We start from the raw sequence: 21,851 nt of genomic DNA on the forward strand, positions 1-21,851 counted from the left end.
ACATCAGTCAAACTATTACAGACCTCTAGCCCTGCAGTCTTATTAAAGGCGAATGATCGATCTGTATTTACACATCCACTCTAAGCCGGCCATTTGATTTTCGTCCCATTTACCTGTATATTTCGCGTATTCGTACGGAAGTTTCCGAATTTGTACTTGGGTTAGTTCTTCCAAAGAGAAGACTTGTAGACCCGTGAATTTTGAATGAAAAATCCGCGAGGGTCTGCTCTCCAGGGTTTGAGGTTGTATTTTAACGCAGCTTTTCTATACGACAACCATCCTTGTATTACATCATCAATTGCTCAATTCGTGGACGCTTCATCCACTTCTATAGTACGCGTGTCCTTTTTTGTATATTTCGCACCATGATTCCGCAATAAAAACTAAACCTTAATAAAAATATTTTATTTTGTTAAAAATAGAATACTTTATCCAGTTCCAGTATTCTAATTCATAAAATTCCAATTTTACTATACTCGTTTTTAACAAAAAGGCAAATTGTAGTCAAAAATTCAGCTTTCCGAATAACCCAGCATTAAGGATGTAAATCGAGGGTTTGTGTTAGTACTACAAATACTGGAAATAATTAATACCTCGAAAACGACGATACAACAACTATCGGAACTTAAAAAGTCGAACTTATTGATACAATCGGCAACACTGCGCTGAAACATTTAACATCGATAAAGAAAACCTGTTTGTCCAAATTTTTAGCAAATTGCTACGTCCTGTTTTCCCAAAACGCATAATGTTCGATAACCGTTACGGATTTTTTTTTCCACGATGAACGATGAACCTATTCGCGTGGTTTTCCGTTGTCGTATTTGACAGTTCGTATCGCTTCGGGTGACGCATATTTTCCGGAAAAGCGACTTTCCGCATCTGCGAAACCCTGTGCCTCGAAGATTTCTCCCGTGGGGACAAAAAGTTTTTTGTCGCCACGATGGCCGCATTGTCAGCTCCCACCCCCGGCTTATGCGGACGCTAACGAGCGAGATTTATGTTGTCAGGGTATGAAGTTTGTTTACCGACCGTGCATCTGTTTTTGTAGGTTACTTTAATGCGGACTTAGCAGGTATGTTCATAAGTATAAGAAAGTGACAATTATACAAGGGTGGTCATTAACATACAATGCAACAAGATTATTACTTAAAGTTTCGGAATTTAAATTCAGGTAAAATTGTGGTCCGTAATAGAAAATAATTTTATACCTACCTGTGTTTAATATCCTTTGGTTTGGTATACTACTTAGTTTAAATTTATTAGTAATCATTCTTATTTCGTGTGTACTACAGCGTGTGTTGAATCGTGTGCGAATTATGCAAAATATGTGCGAGTCTAGTGTATCTCAGGAGATGCTCCCGCCCAAATGTAGAAAACACTATTCTATTGAGACTAAGGAAGTTATAAACAATGTTTATTCGACTCTCATTGAACTTGGTACCAGCAAGCAAGCATGTTTAGAAGAAACGGCCACACTGACGAAAATTACAACATCAACTGTATGGAAAATTGCGAATAATCCCATTTCAGCGAGGAAAAAAAGAAGCGATGCTGACATTTTCTCCAGTGTAGATGAAAGTAAGCCTATATTAGATATCTTAATTAGGAGACTTGAAAAAGATGAAACCGGTGTTAAATGTGGCAGAACTACCTTATGGAAGTGTATTCAACACATGGGTCTTAGATTTTAAAAAATTGACAAAAGGCAAGTTTTAATGGAATCGCTTAGAATTCGGAACACAACAACAGACAACAACAAAGGCCAATTATTTACTTGGATGAAACCTGGTTCGACACTTATGATACCCCGGAAAAAGGTGGGGTTGACTCAACTGATAAGTGTACAACAAACGCGCCATCAAAAAGAGGTAAAAGAATAGCTATTTTGGACTTTCTCTGTCTGCGAAAAATATTAAAGATTCTTCTCCGGATCACCATGAAGACACCACCGCTGACTGGAAACATTCCTCCTAATAGCGTCATTGTAATGGACAATGCAAGCTATCACAGTAGACAGTTGACTAAAACCCCTTTCTCATGTGACTCAAAAGCAACAATCCAAAACTACATGTATAATAACGACATTTATTTTCACGAAGATTATACCAAAAAGCAATTAATTGAGGTACTACAAAGCTTGAACCTACAAAAGGAATACGTCTGTGATAATTATGCAAAAAATCTTGGGCATACAGTTTTAAGGCTTCCACCTTACCACTGTATATTTAATCCCATTGAACATGTTTGGCACCAACTGAAATGTGCCATTCGTCTTAACAATGTTTTTCCCCGTGTTAATTCCAATGTCCTCAAACTTATAGAAACCGAAGTTTTTAACAAAGTTGGACAAATTCTGTTAAACATATAGAAAAAGCAGAACAATCGTATATCCATATTGCAAATCATATAGAACAAATAATAATTAGAACAGGCGATGATAGCGATAGTGATACTGATATATTATATGAATAATTTTAAGTAATTTAAGTAGGTAATAAAAATAATTTGTAATTTTATTTTAGATTTAAACATATATACATACATAAATAAATATTGTTTAGTATCTTTCCTAACAAAACCACAAATAATTAAATTCTAAGCAAAGTACGGCCATATTTCATTCTTACAGCTTGCCCGGGTCTTTCCTTAATTCGTATCTGTTAGTCACTTTCTTATATCTATGAACAGACTTTAGATTTTTGCGTTGGCAGCGGTTAGAAGAGAACTTGTGCGTTCCTCGAAACGTAAAGTCCGGCTTATATTTTCTGTGGGCGGCTAAATCGAATGCAAAATAAGCAATCAAAAAATGCCATAATAAAGAATTCTTGAGCAGTCCATCCAAATATGCAGCTAAGCTAAAGAAGAAAGGACGTAAAAATAATGGTGGGTGGGCAGATATGAAAAATTTAAGTCGGTATAGGGAAAACAAAAAGTGGCATAGACCATATTATTATAAAAATATATAACATTTTCTTGGAAATTTCATTATCCAAGAATTCAAGGAAATTTTTACATCTATATCCAAGCAGATGCCTCCGCGACCACTGGACAATTGCACCGAATTCCGATATAATCTGGCCGAAAAAGGTTCCGAAAATCTTCCCCGATTGGACCAACGGAAAAAGCAAACGTCATTAATTTCATCCGTCGAAAAAAGTCGATTTTTCTCGAGCGCCTAATCGGTAATTGATTACGCGGCCGGATCCTAATTAATTTTACCACCGTGATGGAGGACGGACCTTTTTGGCTTTTGCCGTTCCGTTTCGTAATGGTTACTTTAGTAACTTAGACGTCGCGACCGCTTCTCAAAAATGCAGGATTTTTCAAAAATATGCGCCAAACATTACCCTTGTATAGGGACGCTTAACCTCAAAATATGAAGCTCTATTTCTAGATCATGTAATTAAACCAAAGTATGACGGACGAATAGCTTACATGATAACAATCCTAAAATAATAATTTTCATTCTTCCTTCCATCACAATTTCAAAATGCCAACGAAGGCATTAAGCACAGTACTGATCAATTTTTGATCATATACATATATTAACCCAACAAATTTCTTTTATACAAATAAACATTTCTTTTTCAGAATAAATAAACAGCGATTAATGACCAAACAACTAGGCACCAAGCATAGAAAACGTACTTTTATCTAAGGTAAGCAGCAAACCATTTATTTGTTTTATTTTTGATAACAATACGAGGCTTGGAACGAAGGCAGTGACTGTGAGAGCGCACGCAGGAAATTGGGCGACTTGGTCCGCAGCAGACCTCCTAGGTACCAAACTAAGATTAATCAAACTGCGCACCTTAAATTGATACACATTCAAAGGGTGCTTAACCATTCCAGGGGCAGTGAAAACCGCATCATCTGAGGCTCTGGAGGTAATGCAATGTCTCACACATCTCGATTTATGTATAGGAGAGATGGTTTTGATAACTATGGCGAAATGGCATCTTAATATCAAACTTAATAGTATGGTGGTTATGGGTAAGATGCCCAATGTGCTACAAGCGGAACTTGGTGGCATTACTGTAGTCGTATGCACCTATATAGATAGCAGACAGGCAGTTGTGGTACTTCACGTTTTATGTCAGAACTAGCACTAGACTGTCACCGTGCTCTCGTTGACAGTCGTCATATTCAGTTGGATTAAAAGGAATGCTCATGCTTGAGAAAATCACGGCGCCGATTACTTGGCAGCATAAAACTTGCTAGGTTCATCTGTCGGTCTGGCGATGTCAGTCGATAAAGAACTGATAAAGGGAAACTCCCGGAAACAATTTCTAGAACAACGGGACGAAACAGAAGACTACTGTTTACAAAACTTCTGGATTTACAGTAGCCTGTGAAAGTTTCTTTGAAACAATAAATAGAAGACTGTTAGGTGGCTAGAAAGTTATTGAGTTATTCAGACGAAACAGCAGCCAAACAATACTCGATTAAGTCCAAATACGAACCTCTCGGTTAGGCCATGCTGGGCGAATCATAATAGGTTGACAATGTCAACCTATCACGCGAACTTTCCGAAGCACTCGAAAATTTCCTGACGTTATTGTGGCTAACCGAACGGCCTCTCGTAGTGGTCGTCGTCGTCCAACGAATCCGAACAAAACGCGGATAATTTTCAAAATCGTTTCGGCTCGAGTGCGGCTCGACGCGTTGAAAATCGACAAAAAAGTTACCGCTCCGAGAAGCTGATTCCACGGTACAAAAGGACCTCTCCAGTCCCGGGGAGGTCGCGGTTCTTATACAAAGGGTTATTGATTGTTCGGCCCCGAAGGACCGGGTTTTTGCATTAACGTAATGAATATCGGCTCGTTATCGGGTCAATATGGTGTCGCGATTGACTGTTTAGCGGGACAAGGAAAAGACGTTATTCACGTCGAGTGCCTGTTTTTTTTTCCTTAAAGGTCAGGTTAATAAATCTGGGTCTGTCGGACGTCGGCGATTTGCTGACACGACCCCTAATTGGGCTCTCTGGCTGGGCGGGGTCTTTACTTTGTTTATTTTTGATACTTATTTAACTACTATGACGTCACACGAAATCATACGGCGGAGTTAACCCCAACTGAACGACGTCGGTGGAGTTTGAAATAAAGATGGATGTGAGGCAAGGTTGTATGTTGTCTGCAGTGCTATTCAATACGTAGGGGATGGTCGGCAAAGCGTCTTTTTATTATTTGCGTAGCTTTTTACCATCAATTTTAACTAAATTTACTCAACTTTTGGCAAAGCTTTCCGCCGTCGTGCCCCACTCTCCCCTATTTATAATGTTATATATATAATAATTACAATTATTTTTCTATCGACTAAAAAAGTTGTTATTCGTATTTATACACATTTATTTATAAAATAACACTTTCAATAAATCAATTATGATTCAGTTATAATAATCTCTAATAGTCTTTTTTACCCCTGGTATTACGCAAAGGGCTAAAAATAACCAGAATTTATAATTATAATAATAAAAAAAAAATGGTTAATTTTTGAGGCGGACCTCTTTGACCCTGGGGGGGCCGCTTTGTCCCACCCTCCCACCCGGACTGAGACTAAAATTAACACTGGTTTAACTTTTATAAAATTGCATCCGATCGTCTACGGCAGTTAAAATTAAATCGTCGGTGTTGGTTTTTGTGAATGACTCCCAGGTCAAAATGTCAAAAACAAAAAACCACTCTGCTGTTTACCCTTACCCCCTCTTCTCTTTTTCTCTTCTTCTTTCTCTTTTCTCTAGCGCAATCACTTAAAAACAGTGAACTTTCCGACTTCTGTCATTTGAGAATATCGATCGACAGGTTGTTGCACATTAAAATTTTATGAAATATGGATTTAAAGTAACAACTTTTTCACTTTTTCAACTTTTTTGTTACTATTCTTATAAAATTGGGAACACTAAGGCAATATGTTTCAATTACAGTGTCATTAAGGAATATTTTTTTTATTGCACAAAGACTTTGTGATTTAATTACTCTATAATCTTATGCGATGGCCTATATAGTTGTTCCGTCTAAAATGTAAGGTGGGAAAAAGAAGGAAGAGAGTGTTAAGGCCTCCCGTGCATGGGTAATTTTAATTTTCTTAATTGATAAATTAGTTGTCACATTTTCGACAACAATTATTACTTATAACTTTATTATACATATTTTTAAGTGGGTGCTTATTGGAGAAGGGAAATAAAATTGTTGGCAAAGAAAAATGCGTAAAACGGCCGGGGTTCAAAATGCTGATTACTTCGAAAAGTCAGATTACTTCTTGGCATCTCGCTGCAAAAGAACCCACTTGTCCCGTAGTTTGATTAGCAATTAAAAGTAAAGCGAATCGGGGCGATTTGTATTTGAACTTTTGCCCCGTCTGGGAGTCTGAAACGAGATTGTCTTTTTTTTCTAAAGCCAGAAACGCGGGTTGCCTACGCTAGGGTGGGGAGGAGGACAAAGGATGCTCTATTGGTTATCGTCTGTTACGCTTGATTTGGCCGTCAAAGGGGCCCGACTTAATGAGACCGATTGAGTGTGTTTGAGCTACCTGATACGTGTGTTAATCGGGTTGTTCGGTTCGCTAACTAAAAATCACCTAATGAGATTGTCAAAAGAGGACACGCCTACGACGTGCGATTGTCGATGAAACCTAAAGACCGAGATTAGGAAAATTAAGTTTCACGATTCGTCAAAAAGCCTTGGTGACTTACGCTAAAAAAATGAAATGTTGGTTATTTGTGTAAGCAAATATGAGTTACCTATGTAAAATATTTTTTCCATGCGGTGTTGCCAGATATACTCGTAATGTATATCAACTTTCGTTTTTTAGATGGAACACATTTTTAAATTCTGAGAAACATTTTGGGACTTTTTTCATACCTTGAACGTTTTAAGAGATAAAAAAATACTTTTAAAGAAATTTGGCAACAATGGACCCGATTTATATATTTTTCGCGACAATTGAATTTTTGGTCGCGGTTCCTTATTAAATTGCTTTAACTCAATATCGATCAATTATCGCATTCGCAACTTAAGGCCCAATGGGCAAGATATAAAAATCCATGTTACGTGGGAATTTTAAATGGAACACGCCATATTTTATAGTGGCACGTAAATGAGCAGTTAATTTGCTATCTAAAAGTACTAAACAATGATATATCTAGTTTCACTGGTTTTCGAGTTATAAGCAAAAAATCAAAATATTTCAATTACAGTGAATTAAAGTAATCACATTTAGGTAGCAGGCTCTGGCCGGCCATCGTAAAAAAATAACTGACATGTCTAAATTGAAGCAAATAGACATCCTGAATCAAAACGATGTTGATACTCATGATTATTTACATATTTAATCAATTGAATGACAGCAAGTAATGTCTAGATCAGAATTTTTGCAAAGACTAAAATTTTTGATAAGGGAACTTTTAGGCACACTCCGACATTACTGATCATTTTCCAATACTATTAATGTTACCATTAAATCAAAATTACATGAAGAGTAAAAATAATGAAGAATATATTATATTCCAAAAAGCACATATGCCTAAATTAAAAACCCTAGCTAAAAATGAAAATTTCAATCCAGTATTCTGTAAGACTGACTCTGATCGGACGGTAAATGATTTTATTCAAGTCGTTCTAACGATGGCAAATCAAGCAATCAAAATAATTAGACGTAAAACGTGAATGAAAAAAAAAAGAATTAAAACAAGAGATAACTTGTCTATATCAGAAGTGGTAATATAGAAAAATCTACAAAATTTAAAAAATACAGAAATTAAATAGTAAATCTTACTAGTGAACTAAAAAACGTTTACAAAAACATAATATACCAAAACAACTCTGACTAAATCGAGAGAGTATCTAATCCATACGACGTAGCAAATTTTTTTATTGACTATTTCTCTACTATAAGACGAACGTTGGCGAATAAAATCCAAACCACAACCATTGACTTTTCAGAAAATCATAATAATATCAGAGACTCGATGTTTACTGAAGAAACGGATAGTGGTGAGATTGAATAAATTATCAGCGAACTGAAGAAGATGGTATTTTGATGTTGAGATTCTAAAAGATTCTAAAAGAGATTGCCAAAGAAATAAGCCAAACGTTATCGTATATAGTAAATATGATAATTTCTACAGGTGAGTGTCCCCAACACTTTAAAGATGCTATTGTTAGCCCAATATACAAATAATTATTAATTAAATTAATTAATACAGTTAATTGTCGTCTCAAATGTAAGTAAAATATTCGAGAGAGTTTTAAAAATAAGATTGATCAAATATCTTTCACATAAACAGCTAATTTTTAACAATCAGTTCGGTTTTACACAAAATAAAAGTACAGCTGATGCAATTGTATTATCATCTCGAAGGATATATAGCTATCGTGCCAATGCCTTTGATACAGTAAGTAATATTTTATTAATAAACAAATTAGAATCAATTGATATAAATTGGGGTCTTGCGCGACATCTATCCAAGAGCTACGTCCATAACAGAAAAAAATAAGTTAGAATTAAGAACATTATTAGTAACAAACAAACTGTGAACTGTGGAATACCACAGTCTGAGGTCCCATTTTATTCAATATCTACCTAAATGATCACGATGAATACTAATGAAACACATACCATTTACGGATGATACACTACTAACGATGAAAGCCGACACTTGGAATAATGTTGAATTGCAAATTAAGGCAGATCTTGGCTTAATGATTAACTGGTTTGACGAACACTTACTTATCATAAATTTGCAAAAACTGTGTACGTACCCTTTTCTAATAACGCCTTAACAATACCAAGTAGAAATATTGAGGTTTACCTGACACATAGATCAGAATCCTTGTACTTTGCGTTGGTTGGTATTCTCACACCATTAGAGGTTATTCAGAAAAGAGTTCTGAAAGTTGTATGACAACTTGAAGTAACATATCATCATCACTTTACTAGAGAAAAAACGAAAGAAAACTTAACACAACCATTTGCAAAAAAAGGATAGGGCAGCGAACATTTCTATTGTTGGAAATACATTATGTAACACAATTCCTGCTGAATTAAAAAAGAAACTAAGTATAAAGCTATGGATAAAAGCAACTTCAATTAATGCAATACATTAAGGCGGCACATTTAAGCTCATTTTTTGTGGCATTTGACCATCAAGTCGATTTATTTTTGACAAACTTTAAGTAAATTTATTAAATTAATGAATTTAATTAATAATTGAATTAATTATTTAATTAAATTTATTAATAAAAAAACGCTACCGATTACTAACTATTTTTCTGTAGATTAGAAAATGTGTTATTGGTATTTATAAGATTTTTGAAAGCTCTGGCTTTAGACTAAATCCATAGAATTATCCAAAAAATAACAATAAATTAATTATAATTGGTTATAATAATATGAAACGAAAAAAAATTTTGGTAAATTTTTGAGGTGGGCATCCTTGCTCCAGGGGACCGCTTGGCCCCACCCTCCCCTATATATCTTATTTTGTCGGAGTTATTTGTCAAATAAATAACACTTAAGATAGCACACGACTTTCGCAACTCAAGCTTAATTAATGTTATGAATTTTATCGCAAATGTTATTATGATGTTTTATTTTTTTTATCCCCAATTCAAATTTAAATTTATTATGGTATTAAACTAAAACGTCCTGTACTCTAGCGTTATGTTGAGGTAAAAGCTTGTATTTTATTATTATGATCACTACGATTAATAATAAATTCAGGAGTATGGGTGGACACACCATTATTATACATAGGTTTTTATTTTTGAAACGGCAGATTCCATTGAGCCACAACCATGTGAAAATGGGGTACATTCGTGACAGAACGAGGCAATTTTAATTTCAATGGATTATCGGAAGTACAATGCATCGCAACCCACAATACACGCGCGGCCGGCGTTCCATACGATGTCGCAAAGTTGGAGGCCCGAGTTTCATTTTTATTTCCCTTGAGAAGTTATCGATAACTTTTCCGGGTTAATATTCCGCGTGGGATTTATGGACCCCCTTTTTTAATCCTCGCATTATTAAGCAGTCTACATTGTAAAATTCGACCAATTTAAACTTCTCAACGGAAACTTATTACCGATCTCCAACTTCGAAAACGAAGCCAATAACGGGCGAAGTTCTTTCCCCCTACCCCATTGTCTAATACGTCCAGGATCGGATTTCGGATCCCGCGGGAACGAAAACAAACCTGTTAGCAATACTCTATTTTGAGTTAAGGTGGCATGCTTTGAATATTTTACTTGCAAAGTTTCTAATTTTATGAAAAAACTAAACAATACAAAAAGAACGAAATGTAAACAATATAAAAAACCAATGACAACGATATGTTATCACACATGACCAACTAAGATGGTTTTTACTCCGTGTTTAAACTTACCAGCGCTGTGTGCCTGTTCCAGTGAAATAGGCAAATGATTAAAAAGTTTTACCGGCAAAACAACCAGACTATTGGCAACTATAGACAATATCAAATGTATCAAAATTGCTTTTTAACCGTTGATGCAAATAGGAATTTTGATGTGGTTCATAGCTACTAGGATTAAATTTAAAAATTACCACGAAATTTTCTAACGTTCAAAACTAAAAATTATTGTATAATAATGTAATATATATATATGTATATATATATATGATGACACAACATTCCGGGATATCATCCGTTCGCTTGTTGAACTCCGACTGGAATCCTGCATCCGACTAGAATCCTGGAGACGTTTCGCCAAAATCTCACTTGGCATCCTCAATGCTCGCGCTCCGAAAACACTTCGAACACTGCGTCTCCAGGATTCTAGTCGGAGTTCAACAAGCGAACGGTTGATATTGATTGATTGATTGATTGAATGTAGTGTCATCACATTTTTCCATCCGTGAATCAATACGTGAGAATATAGATCTACGCAGAAGACCATTGTTATAGGCCTTTCCTGTCAAGTGGTAATTTTTTTCGTATTTTTATAACTATTTAGGTTCCCTTGGCTTGGGAAAAATTCGTGTTGTCTATGTAGATCCCGCAACTCAGCACTCTCACTGATAATGTCTGGAGTTATGCATGGTTTCCCGGAATAGGTGTTTTTGGAAACGATTTTTCGTCTGTGTTATTGCTATCAGCAGAACAGCAGAAAAAATACTCAAAACTGAAATATGGCTTCGGACTTCGGAGATTGTTTTCCATCGGACAGATAGTACTCGCCAAAAGTATGTTTTCGTGCCCAAACAAAAGTTAGAGTATTTTGTTTAAAGATACTTTGCCACCCTCAATCCCTCAGTTAGGCGCCTGCGATACCTTGTAATTTTAGGCACTTATCGTGTTTCAATAAAAGGAGTCTGTTACAGAGAAACTGAGAACAGAGTAACAACAGCAACCGTTACCGAGATGAGACGTTTTTTAAGCAAAATTAACTCCCCTCACGCTCACCGTTAGTAGTAGGCGTGTCAAAACCGGGGCTTGAGTCCCTTAATTAAAAATTCGAGGCACGTCAGGTCATTAACGCCTCGTAAGAGATTCGCACGTGCCGCTCCGGGCACCCGGAGCCGCCCGATGTGGGAAAGACTCTGAGGGGCCAGATCCGCGACTGGTCGACTTTCTTGAGCCGTAAATTTTATGGCACTGCATGCTGTTTGTTTTCGCGATAAATTCGCCGAACTTTCGCGTTCGTCTTATTACACGCTTTTGGCACATTGTAAACAGCGCCCGCGCCTCGGGAGATAAGTTATTCAATTAAAAGCTGACGAAACGTCGCTGGCTTGTGCCGTTTTACGACGCTTTAACGGATTCGGAAGCGTAGGTCGAATACATTGTCGTGATGTTAAGTGAACGCGTCGCTTTGATGGAACCTTAATCATTTAACCGCGGTAGACTCTGATGTTTCTGCGACGATGCCAAAAGAAAAGCCGCTCCGTTACGATTTTCATTTGTTTTTCGCGTAAATAATAAAATCGTTTTAGATGTCATTCTTGTCTATACGTGACATACGCAAAGCATGAAATAATTATTAAAAATGAAAGCTGTTGTTGAGTTGTGTTTGTGCGTGCGATGGCTTAGCAGGGAGTGTAAAAAGACAAGCTTATCTTGCTAGTCTTCAACGTGATAAAGACAACCACGTAACAACCCCACTTTCCTTTTTTCAGTGGGCCCAAAGTTCTTTTACAAAAAAAAAATACCAACCACGATTCGAACGCTCAGCTTAAAAATACTCGCCGATTTCATTATTACAAACCTTTGGAAAGTTTTTCGCTAGAATGCAGGTTCGTTTGAGAGGATGAAAAAGTATTTATTTAAAAAAAAAGTAAGGAATAAAATAACAGAAATAATAATAAAATTTATTTTATAATAATATTTTGTATTATTATTTTAAATTATCACTGATAAGACCTTCAATAAAAAATATATATAGATTAATTTTTTATGATCAAGTGGTAAATGGGGGGTCCACTTGACGTGATCTTACTCGGCTACTAAAACTAGGACTGCCAATAAGAGTTGTAAAAACTAATAAAAGTCGAGAGATATCATTACGCAGATTGTACCCAATTATCCTTAAGTATAATTGGCAAGTACAAAAGGCATCCGACGTGACTTAAGAGCTTTTAGACGCAACCAAATCAAAGAAACCATAGAGAACAACAAGGGTATGAACGTTCTGCGTAGAAAGCTCGATAAGGACACGTATCAAGTAACAGAAAAAATATTCTAAATAGAGTAGAAGAGTTTTATGGATTGCTATATAAAAATCAACGTGATGGAAATCTACACCCACAAACGGAACTACTTTTAGAAATTTCTTTAGATGAGATTAAACTAGCCCTAAAAAAGATGAAAAACCGGTGAAGATTGCGTGGTTTCCGATACGATAAAGATTGGTGGTCCTTGTTTGCTCCAAAAAATCAAATCCCTTTTCAACCTTTGTCTCTTCAATAGCTTTAGAAGCTATTCACTAGAATAATTACCACGCGGCTTGAAAAGAAGCTAGATTTTTTCCAGCCCGTAGAACAAGCCGGTTTCCGAAGTGGGTTTGGAATCAACGATCATCTCCAAAACAGACAACAACAGACCTCTGGTTCTCGCGTTTGTAGATTTCCGTAAAGCCTTCGACACTATGAAGTGGGACTATCGATATACTAAACTCATTTACAATATATACAAAAATGCCACCCTTATAGTAAACTTACATGAAAATACGAATCCCATAAAAATTGGAAGAGGAGTACGACAGGGAGATACGATGTCCCCAAAACTGTTCTAGAATATATGTTTAAAAAACTAGACTGGGAAAAAAATGTCTGAGCATAGACGGCCAAAATCTATCAAACTTACGGTTTGCAGACGACATTGTTTTAATGGCTGACAACTTGGAAGATATCAGAGCAATGCTGCAGGAACTTCAAGAGGTCTGTGCAACAGCTGGTCTAAAAATGAATATCGCTAAAACAAAATTTATGACAAACCTCGTATCTAGCAACAACCTAATTATTGAAAACTCCGAGGTAGAACTGGTAGACAAATATACATATTTAGGCCACGAAATAAGCATATCCACAGCCAACCAAACATGCGAGATAAACAGAAGAACTATACTCTCCTGGGCGGCCTACCTCAAAATTAGAGACATTTTCAAAAGTGACCTTCCAATATGCTTGAAAAGGAAAGTATTTAATCAATGTGTTTTACCGGTCATGACCTACGGCGCCGAAACACTATCCCTTACCAACGCTTCTGGTGTTTCGTTACGAGACCATATTAGAAATGAAGAACTGCGCAGAAAAACAGGCGTGACCGATGTGGTCGTATATACAGCAAAACTTAAATGGAAGTGGGCTGGGCATGTGGCTCGCATGCAGGTGGGCGAAACGATTACTGGAACGGAGGCCCAGACCTGACGGAAGGAACAAAGGGAGACCACCAACTCGCTGGACAGATAACATAAGAAAAATTAGTAAAAACTGGATGCGAAGTGCTCAAAATAGAGAGGTATGGACTCAATTAGGGGAGGCCTGTGTCCAGCAGTTGACGCAGAGGGCTGATTGATGATGATGAAAATTGTAATCTACCAGAGGCAGGCAGACATCTACTGGAGAAAACTTATGGTCCACCCACGCATATTACTTAATTATCTAATTTATTACCCCAAAGGTGATTAATTGTCTTTGAGTTTTCCGGAATAGCGAAACCCTTTGATAAGCCAACTCGCGACGCGACACTTGTAATTAACGAAACTCCCTGCTTCAGGGTACAACGGCCTGAATATTAATGTTTTGTAATAACCATTATTAAAGTGCATTCATCAGTATGTAAATTAGGTATTAGGCGAATAAATTAGTGGTTATTGCGCGGTGTAAAATAACCAGGACGGTCTACTGCAGCCGGAGGTTATTGAATAGGTTTATTTGCTCCTCTAATTAAACTCATTCACCCCCGAAACCCCTGCCTATTTTCGGAGGGTCACTTTATTTTCGGCACGGCAATGGGTCAGCTAGAAATCAAGCATCCATAATCCAACAAGCAAAGTTATTATCAGGAATACAGAAAATACGAACGGCCTTCAATTGTCTCTCTTTCTCTCCCTCCTCCCTGAATTTTGGAATGGAATATTTTTTCACATTACCCACTAGGATTTTAGCGTTGTTTGGTTTGTTGTCCGTGACCTTAGCTGTTCCTATGAGTAGAAAGGCATACGACTTCGGCGACCCCTCCGTCGAAGCCGCGCCCACTCGTAGCTAATCTTTCGGATTACATTTAGCGCATGCTCAAATCATTTCTGAAGAGAAAGGCACTGTTGTTGATTGTTTTTATACGATTGTTATTTGCTAAACGTCGTGGTGTGGTTTGTGACCGGTTGTGCCTTTAGTTTCATCATCTTTTGTTTCCTCTTTTTAAAGGATGGTTGGTAAGATATATTTTAGGAAGATACCTGTTTCGTGTTTAATAATAAATAACCTTTTCTGGGCAACCGCGAGTTTTCTTAAGTTGGCTGTCATTTCGTATTACAAATATCAAACACAAATAATAACCATGTTAAAATTAAATAGTCCTTGTGGTGCAATTAGGAGGAACCCTTTTTTATTCCAGTGACTTAAAAATATCTGTTTCGATTGGGTGCTGCTTTTCAATGCAGTACAGGATTTTTTTTGTTAACCTAGTTTTATTTTGCGATTAATAACACAGGTCTACAAAATTAAACTTTTGAACAGATGTTTTTATTTCGAAAATTGATTTCATATAATTTTGGTAGGTTGTTTTTAAAAATTCTATGCATTTATTTGGATCACGTAAGGTTTTTTTGCAAATATTAAAAACTATATTTCTAAAATAATTTATGTTTTTATTCAGTAAAAAAGTGGAATCCTAGTTGAAAAAGTGAAAAAAAAGTTTACTCTGACTTTTTTGAGTGAAATCTTCGCCTTTTTTCCAGAAGGCTTCATCGTCCAGGCATTGTGTTTTTCCTGTCCTTCGCTAACTGCTCCAAGATTTTCAGGAATATAGTTCAAGTGTAAAAACAGGAAATACACTTTCAAACTCATATTACAACCTAGGCGATAAAAGTGTAACATATTTTGAACAATACTTTCGTAGTTTTCGTTCTTAGAGTTCCCAACTATTTATTTAAATGAAACCCAGGCATTTTTCTCTACATTAGTAATTCTGTTTTGAAAATCCTTTGTCTTTCCCTGATGTTCTTATCTGCCACCCAACAAAAATACCTTCTGTAATCTTGTGTAATATCCTGATGTTCTTGGTAGTTTATTTTCTTCAAAAGAAGTCCAATTCCTTACCATTCTGCAATAAAACTCTTTTTAAAGTACTCTTACTTGAGTGAATAGACTACCGCCATTCTTCTTTTATACACGGCACGTTTCCTAATTTTGAAATTAAGTCGGTTTTCTTTTCTGAGAAAAATATTGACTCTGTGATGCCAGGTACTAGTCGGATGCATCCTTTGGAAGGTCCAAATCTCTGATAAAATCATTTAATTCGCTTTGGGCTGTCTGAAATCGGGTGTGAAATCTGAGTGATCTGGGTCGGAATTAGATTCTTCCGATTCTGACGATATGACGTTTCCTATTTCTTTTGGGGCGGTAGATCATCACATCACATCTGGTTCAGGTGAGGAACTGGGCGAATAGCAGAGCCAGGATTGGGATACACAATTTGTTTCTTATTTTTTCTGTTGTATCCTTGAACTTACACTAACTAACAATCATCGTTGGTATACATGTTTCACAAAAGAAGTTCCAGTTTGCCTATGCTTTACTAAGACACAACTACCACATATATATAACAGTTATTTGGATTGTTCACACAATGTTTTCTGTCTATTCTTATACGTTCTACAATACTAGAAATACGCAACAACGAAGCGCCAATCCTGTTGCTTTGTACAGAAATCTAATTTTATCCAGTGTTGCCAAATCACATTTAATTTCATAAAAATCATGCCTAACATGGAACAAACATGTTCATGTCATACGTATATATATTAATAAAATAACATTGTTAGGATATAGAGCGCTATAAAAAATGACGCGATAGAGCAAAAATATGGCGTTTTTTTTGTAAAAAAAAAATGTAAATAAGCAAGCAGCTTCAAAACATCACTCTAGACGTGTGTAATAGTCTAAGTAATCCTATTATTATTATCAAAGCATAAAATCGTCATGAACATTCTACCTCGAACGGGACAGCGGCGGCCGCGGGTCCATAAACTACAAAAAAAGCGAAAAGTTTATTATGGGAATGTGTGTCCCCCGGCAGCCGCTGCCATTAAACTTTATTTACGGTTGCGGTTTTAATTTGGGCGCGTCGGGCGGGGCGGTCCCCCCAAATTTGGATGTATTATTGCCATACAATCGTAACTCGGGCCCCGTTGTAAAGATGAATCTTTCACGAGATAAGGTCATAAATCTCCATTGTTGCCAATTATCGCGCGCCTCCGGACGGACGGCGTAAATTAAGCAACGCCGCGCGACCGGGTCGAAACGTCGGACCCTAATGGATACTAAAAATGGCCCCGACGTGTGACCTCCTTTAACAACTAGGGCAGAATTGCTTCTTTTTAGGAATTCATCTGTAGCGATTTGTACCATCAATAAAAAATCTACCACGTATCTACGATGTAAAAGGGAAAAAAATGTTGTAGTTAATGGTCTGAACTTTCTCTTGGTAATACAAATGAGTTTTCGTTAGATTTGTTTCTTTTGTATTTCGATACTAGATGTAAAGCGTGTAAAGGCGCACAAGGAACAAGTTAATACAGATTCGGACTTTCTTATTTCTTTCTTTATTTATCAGTGTATTACCGCTAGCTTAATGTTACTTTTTCTTCATCTCACGCCCCACTAACCGAAACTGAAGAATCTCTTAATGGCACTAGCGGCATAGTTCAAACCTTTTTTTTTTGCCATACAAATTCGGCTAGCGTTTATTATTATCACAGAACCTGTAAAAACACTTTAAAAACACTGAGAGAGAAAAAATGTTTGGATTTATGGATACTTTTTTGAAATAGGGGCTTGCAGACTATATTTCACATATAAATTCGTTTATGAGACGTCTTGAATTTTTTATGAAAAGACAATCACATATATGCCGATTTCTACGACTGGAAAACTTTGTGGCGGTGTTGAATTCTTTATAGAAGGGATCTATTTTAGTGGTACGCGTTGATATTTTAACAAGAAATACATACAAAGTGATCAAAAACTAATGTTATCAATATTTTTTTAATGCAAAAATTGCATTTTTATAATTTTAGTAATAATAGAAAGTGTTGATTTGTATAAGGTTATTTCAAAAAGTTGTAGATTTCGAAATATTAGCAATAAAACGTTATTTAATTGTAATAAAACAAGCGAGCATTACAGAAACGTCAATATTTTGATTTACTGTGAGGTTGGAAACAAATTTGCAATAGTTTAATGCTACCTAACTTAATCATCAATGATTGTCAATGATCGCATGTTTAGGCAACGTCCTTCTAAAAAAAACTAAATAACTAACGGCTCACCATGTTTTTAGTTTCTTTTTATTTGCCTAGCACTTTTTTTTGTAGATTTTTTGTCCATCTCAATTTTTTTTTTTGGAAAAGTGAAAATGTGTTTAATCAACTGTATAATCAAATTATAGTCTGCAACCCGTTTGGTGAACTTTAAAGTCACATGTTTATGCCGTTCACCACACTTGTTGCATAATATACTATTTTCTACTCCCGTCTGTAAAATACCCACCCATCTAGCGTGCGATAAGCGTCACTTTACCACGTCAGTTTCGTTTCCCATCAATTCGATCCACTTCGGACATTTCCGGGATTTTACCGCACGGATTTGGGAGCAATCAGATCGGAGATAGTTCCCACGCTTTGAATTTTGACATTTGTCAATTCTGACGGTCATGCCAGTGAATGTATTCGTGTTGTTTTGCGAAAATGTACCCAAAAACTAAGGGTCGTAGAAAAAGTATAGTATGCAACACGTTCGATAATAGTATATTATGCAACAAGTGCGGTAAACGGCATTTGACTCACGAGTTAATTTGACACGAGCGAAGCGAGTGTTTAATAATAAACGAGTGATTTAAAAAGTAGTAGAGAAACTTTTTAACCAACTCGTTTATTAAAAACTGGCTCCGCTCGTGTCAAATAAACTCGTGAGTCAAATGCCGTTTACCGCACTTGTTGCATAATATACTATTTTCTACTCGTCTAAAATGCCCAATTTTCGGAGATGTTACCCACGACTTGAATTTTGACGTTTGTCAATTCTCACGGTCATGTGACATGTATTTGTGATATGTTGCAAGAAGGTACCCAAAAAAAATACAAACACACTTTGTATGTATGTATAAAAATCTAACATTTAATTAAGTCACAGAAATAGAGTGGCGTATATAATGTTTGTTTATGAACTTGTGTAACTTGTATAATACTCCTTCCATTTTGTCGAATATTCAATTACATGTCCCTTTGGTTAGTCCCAGATTATCCGAAATGTTTTATATCCCCGTGGCACCTTTAAAAGATTTGTATGTACTTTTATATAAAACTTGCAGATCACTAAATGTAGTTCATGCTATTCTTTTTCATTTCATTGTCTACTAAATTAAAAATAAGTAGTGTGAATACAATACAAATTCCTAAGTAAGTGGACAGCTGTAGTGTCCATAATCTTCACCAAATAAATGCGTAAATAATAAAATAAATACAGTATAGAAAATATCCATTTTGGCTTTTGGCGGACCAAATTGCAAAGGATACGGGGATCGAGGAAATCGTCGGCGACAATTCCGAAGCTGTCGCGTTAAAACGTTAAATTAAACTGGCATTTACGCGTTCCGACAATGTACGCGGACCGAGTTATGAAGCTGCAATGGACCTATTTATCAAAGTGACCCCTCCGCCCCTGCGCTTCCCCGCCGCACCAGCGCTCCGCATGTCGTTTAAAGGCATGTTTGTTTAGGACGTTTTTGTTGGCGCCCAGCGAAGTTATTAGTCCGGGTTAAACTAAAACCCTATATTATTGAGTTTATATTGGTCCGGAGTTTCTAAAGTCCGCCCGAAATCGGGAATTTATCTGCCCGGCGTGGCGTAGTTTATGGCGACCTTTATCAAATTTCCGCGATATGATTCGAACGCGCACGAAACCAAGGCAAGATCTAAAAAGTGGTGAAAAGTCGCTAAAGTAAAGATTTGACAAGAGCACAGGACACGCGAAGGCGATCATTTTTCGTTATAATATAATATCGTCAGAAGGAAAGCGGGAAATGTGGTGGGATTTCGGGACAATTGAAAGTCGTAAGGGAAATACAATGATACAGTCACAATTTGTAAAGTGGTTAATAACAATAATTTTATAACATAATGCCCGGACACTTCTCACAAAAGCACACTGTGTGGAGGAGTGTTGCTGAGAAATATAGGAGGAAGAGGCCTAGCAGATATACTTCATATAATTATTTGCGAAATTCAGGATTAAGAGAGCAGCAAGCCCTTTCACAGGAGACATTTGAATGCAATCAGCCAACATTATGCCGATGGTATAGCGTAGAACTATTGGCTGACTTTAGGATAGATCAATTAATCCCAACCAGCCAATCTGCTTACTCTGAAAAAGCTCAGAACAGGAAACTGGAAGGGTGCTTTTAACGCGTTCAGAACGTTCAGCTGGGTCTCAAACATTTATGTGAAAGCTATTTTTAAGGCTACATACAGAAGAAATTTTTGCTGGATTTGTTCGATGGTGTGAATTGAGTACGGGGGTACATTTTGGACACTTTTCCGTGGTATCCCAGTCATTTTTAAAGATAGAGAAGTTTTTTAGTTATGAAGCAAACATATGTATATTTTTATAAATTGTTTAAATTATTTTTTAAATTAATTGGAAATCGTTTAAGCTTTTCAAAAATATGTATTAGTATAAAATTGTTTTGAAAATTATGCTCAAAATTTATTTATATTTTCATTTTTTACTTATTATACATAAGATACATGTAAGTAGTTGTTACTTGTCTTGTTATTATGACAATTATAATGTCATATAATGTTAAGTAGCTATAATAACAACTAAAGCTATAAGTCATCAATTTTAAAAAGAAACAAATGTGTCAAAAAGTTATTTAATTATATTTTTATTGCCTATCCATTTGTTCCTTCTGTGTGTCCACAGTATATTTTGTATATATTTTATATATTAGTTATATTAGTTATATTGCATACATAGTTAGACTCGAATCCTTTATCCCTTATTTGAAGGACACTAGGGAACAAAGGAAAACAGATGTATTAGGTTACACACAAGTAACGCCGTTATCATCTTGCAATCACATAGAACAAGCAGCAAGGGTACAGGGCTACAGTTTTGCCACTGGTATTTGCAACAAATACGAATCGTCTGACGGATGTTATTTTTCAAGTTCGGGAATTTTCAATCGCCATAACACGAGGTACTGGTCGACAGAGAACCACAATTTAATTTTTGAAAAGGCTCAAAAAGAATGCTTTGGGGTTAGGATATATATACTAACAGTGCCTTGCATATATGTATTTAAATCATTCGTCATCGTTCATAAAAATAAAGGCTCTCACAAGAAACACACGGATGTCCACGGTTATAACACCCGAAACAGAGAACACCTTCTAAAGCCAAGACTGAACCACATGTTCTACAAAAAGTCGTTAAATTACGCAGGACCTTATTACTATAATTTGCTTCCTACAAGCATAAAAGCATTATCTACAAGACAATTTAAAAAGTGCATCAGAAAGCTTCTGTCAACTAATGCTTTCTACGACCTGAAAGACTTTAATAGGCTACTGCTATAAATTAAATAAAATTTTAATAAAAAGTAAATTTTGAGCTTAATTTTCTAGAGCAAGTAAAAAACAAACTGGATTCCATGGAAAAATCCTACATAAAAATTTTTAAACTTTTTAATAACCTAAAAGACAACGGAGATACGAGGGTGGTCCCAAAATAGTTTTGGATTTTACCCTGTATCTGAGAAACCAAGGGGGCCGTGATAATTTTGTTGACGGCATCTTAAATTTCACAAAAAAGTAACACAGTGTCGCGTAAACCGCAACTTTCTATCTTAGAAAATAACCGGGATACCCCATAAAAGTGCCCAAAATAGGATACCCATTTTTATTTGATCGTCTACAGTTTGTTTAATTATCCCATTAGTTCTATCCCGCGCTTCTGCAGATTAATTACGATGAATTACCGTGTTTGCCTCGAAGGACGCCCGGCTTCACTAAAACAACGACAGTTTTCAAAAAAGTTTATCTGCCGCTCAAAACGCGGAAACGAAAAATAAAGACCGACAAGACTGATGACGGTAGGAAAAAAAAACG

At 36.2% G+C, this 21,851-nt stretch overlaps 1 protein-coding gene across 6 annotated transcripts in view; it reads left to right on the forward strand.

Moving 5' to 3' along the window:
- Positions 1-21,851, forward strand: part of LOC132706636 (potassium channel subfamily K member 18-like) — a 203,826-nt gene that overhangs the window by 53,295 nt on the left and 128,680 nt on the right. For 3 of the 6 annotated variants that reach the window (XM_060678094.1, XM_060678092.1, XM_060678093.1), the window contains one exon: positions 3,595-3,662. The exons of 2 other annotated variants lie outside the window; for them this stretch is intronic. The gene's annotated coding sequence lies outside the window, so the exon portion shown is untranslated. Of the gene's footprint in view, positions 1-947; positions 1,012-3,594; positions 3,663-21,851 lie in introns of those variants that run through there. One more of the 6 variants, XM_060678095.1, reaches the window with a different exon arrangement.

The sequence above is a fragment of the Cylas formicarius genome, unplaced genomic scaffold (assembly GCF_029955315.1).
Source record: "Cylas formicarius isolate icCylForm1 unplaced genomic scaffold, icCylForm1.1 PGA_scaffold_8__14_contigs__length_24414737, whole genome shotgun sequence".
Classification (NCBI taxonomy): Eukaryota; Metazoa; Arthropoda; class Insecta; order Coleoptera; family Brentidae; genus Cylas; species Cylas formicarius.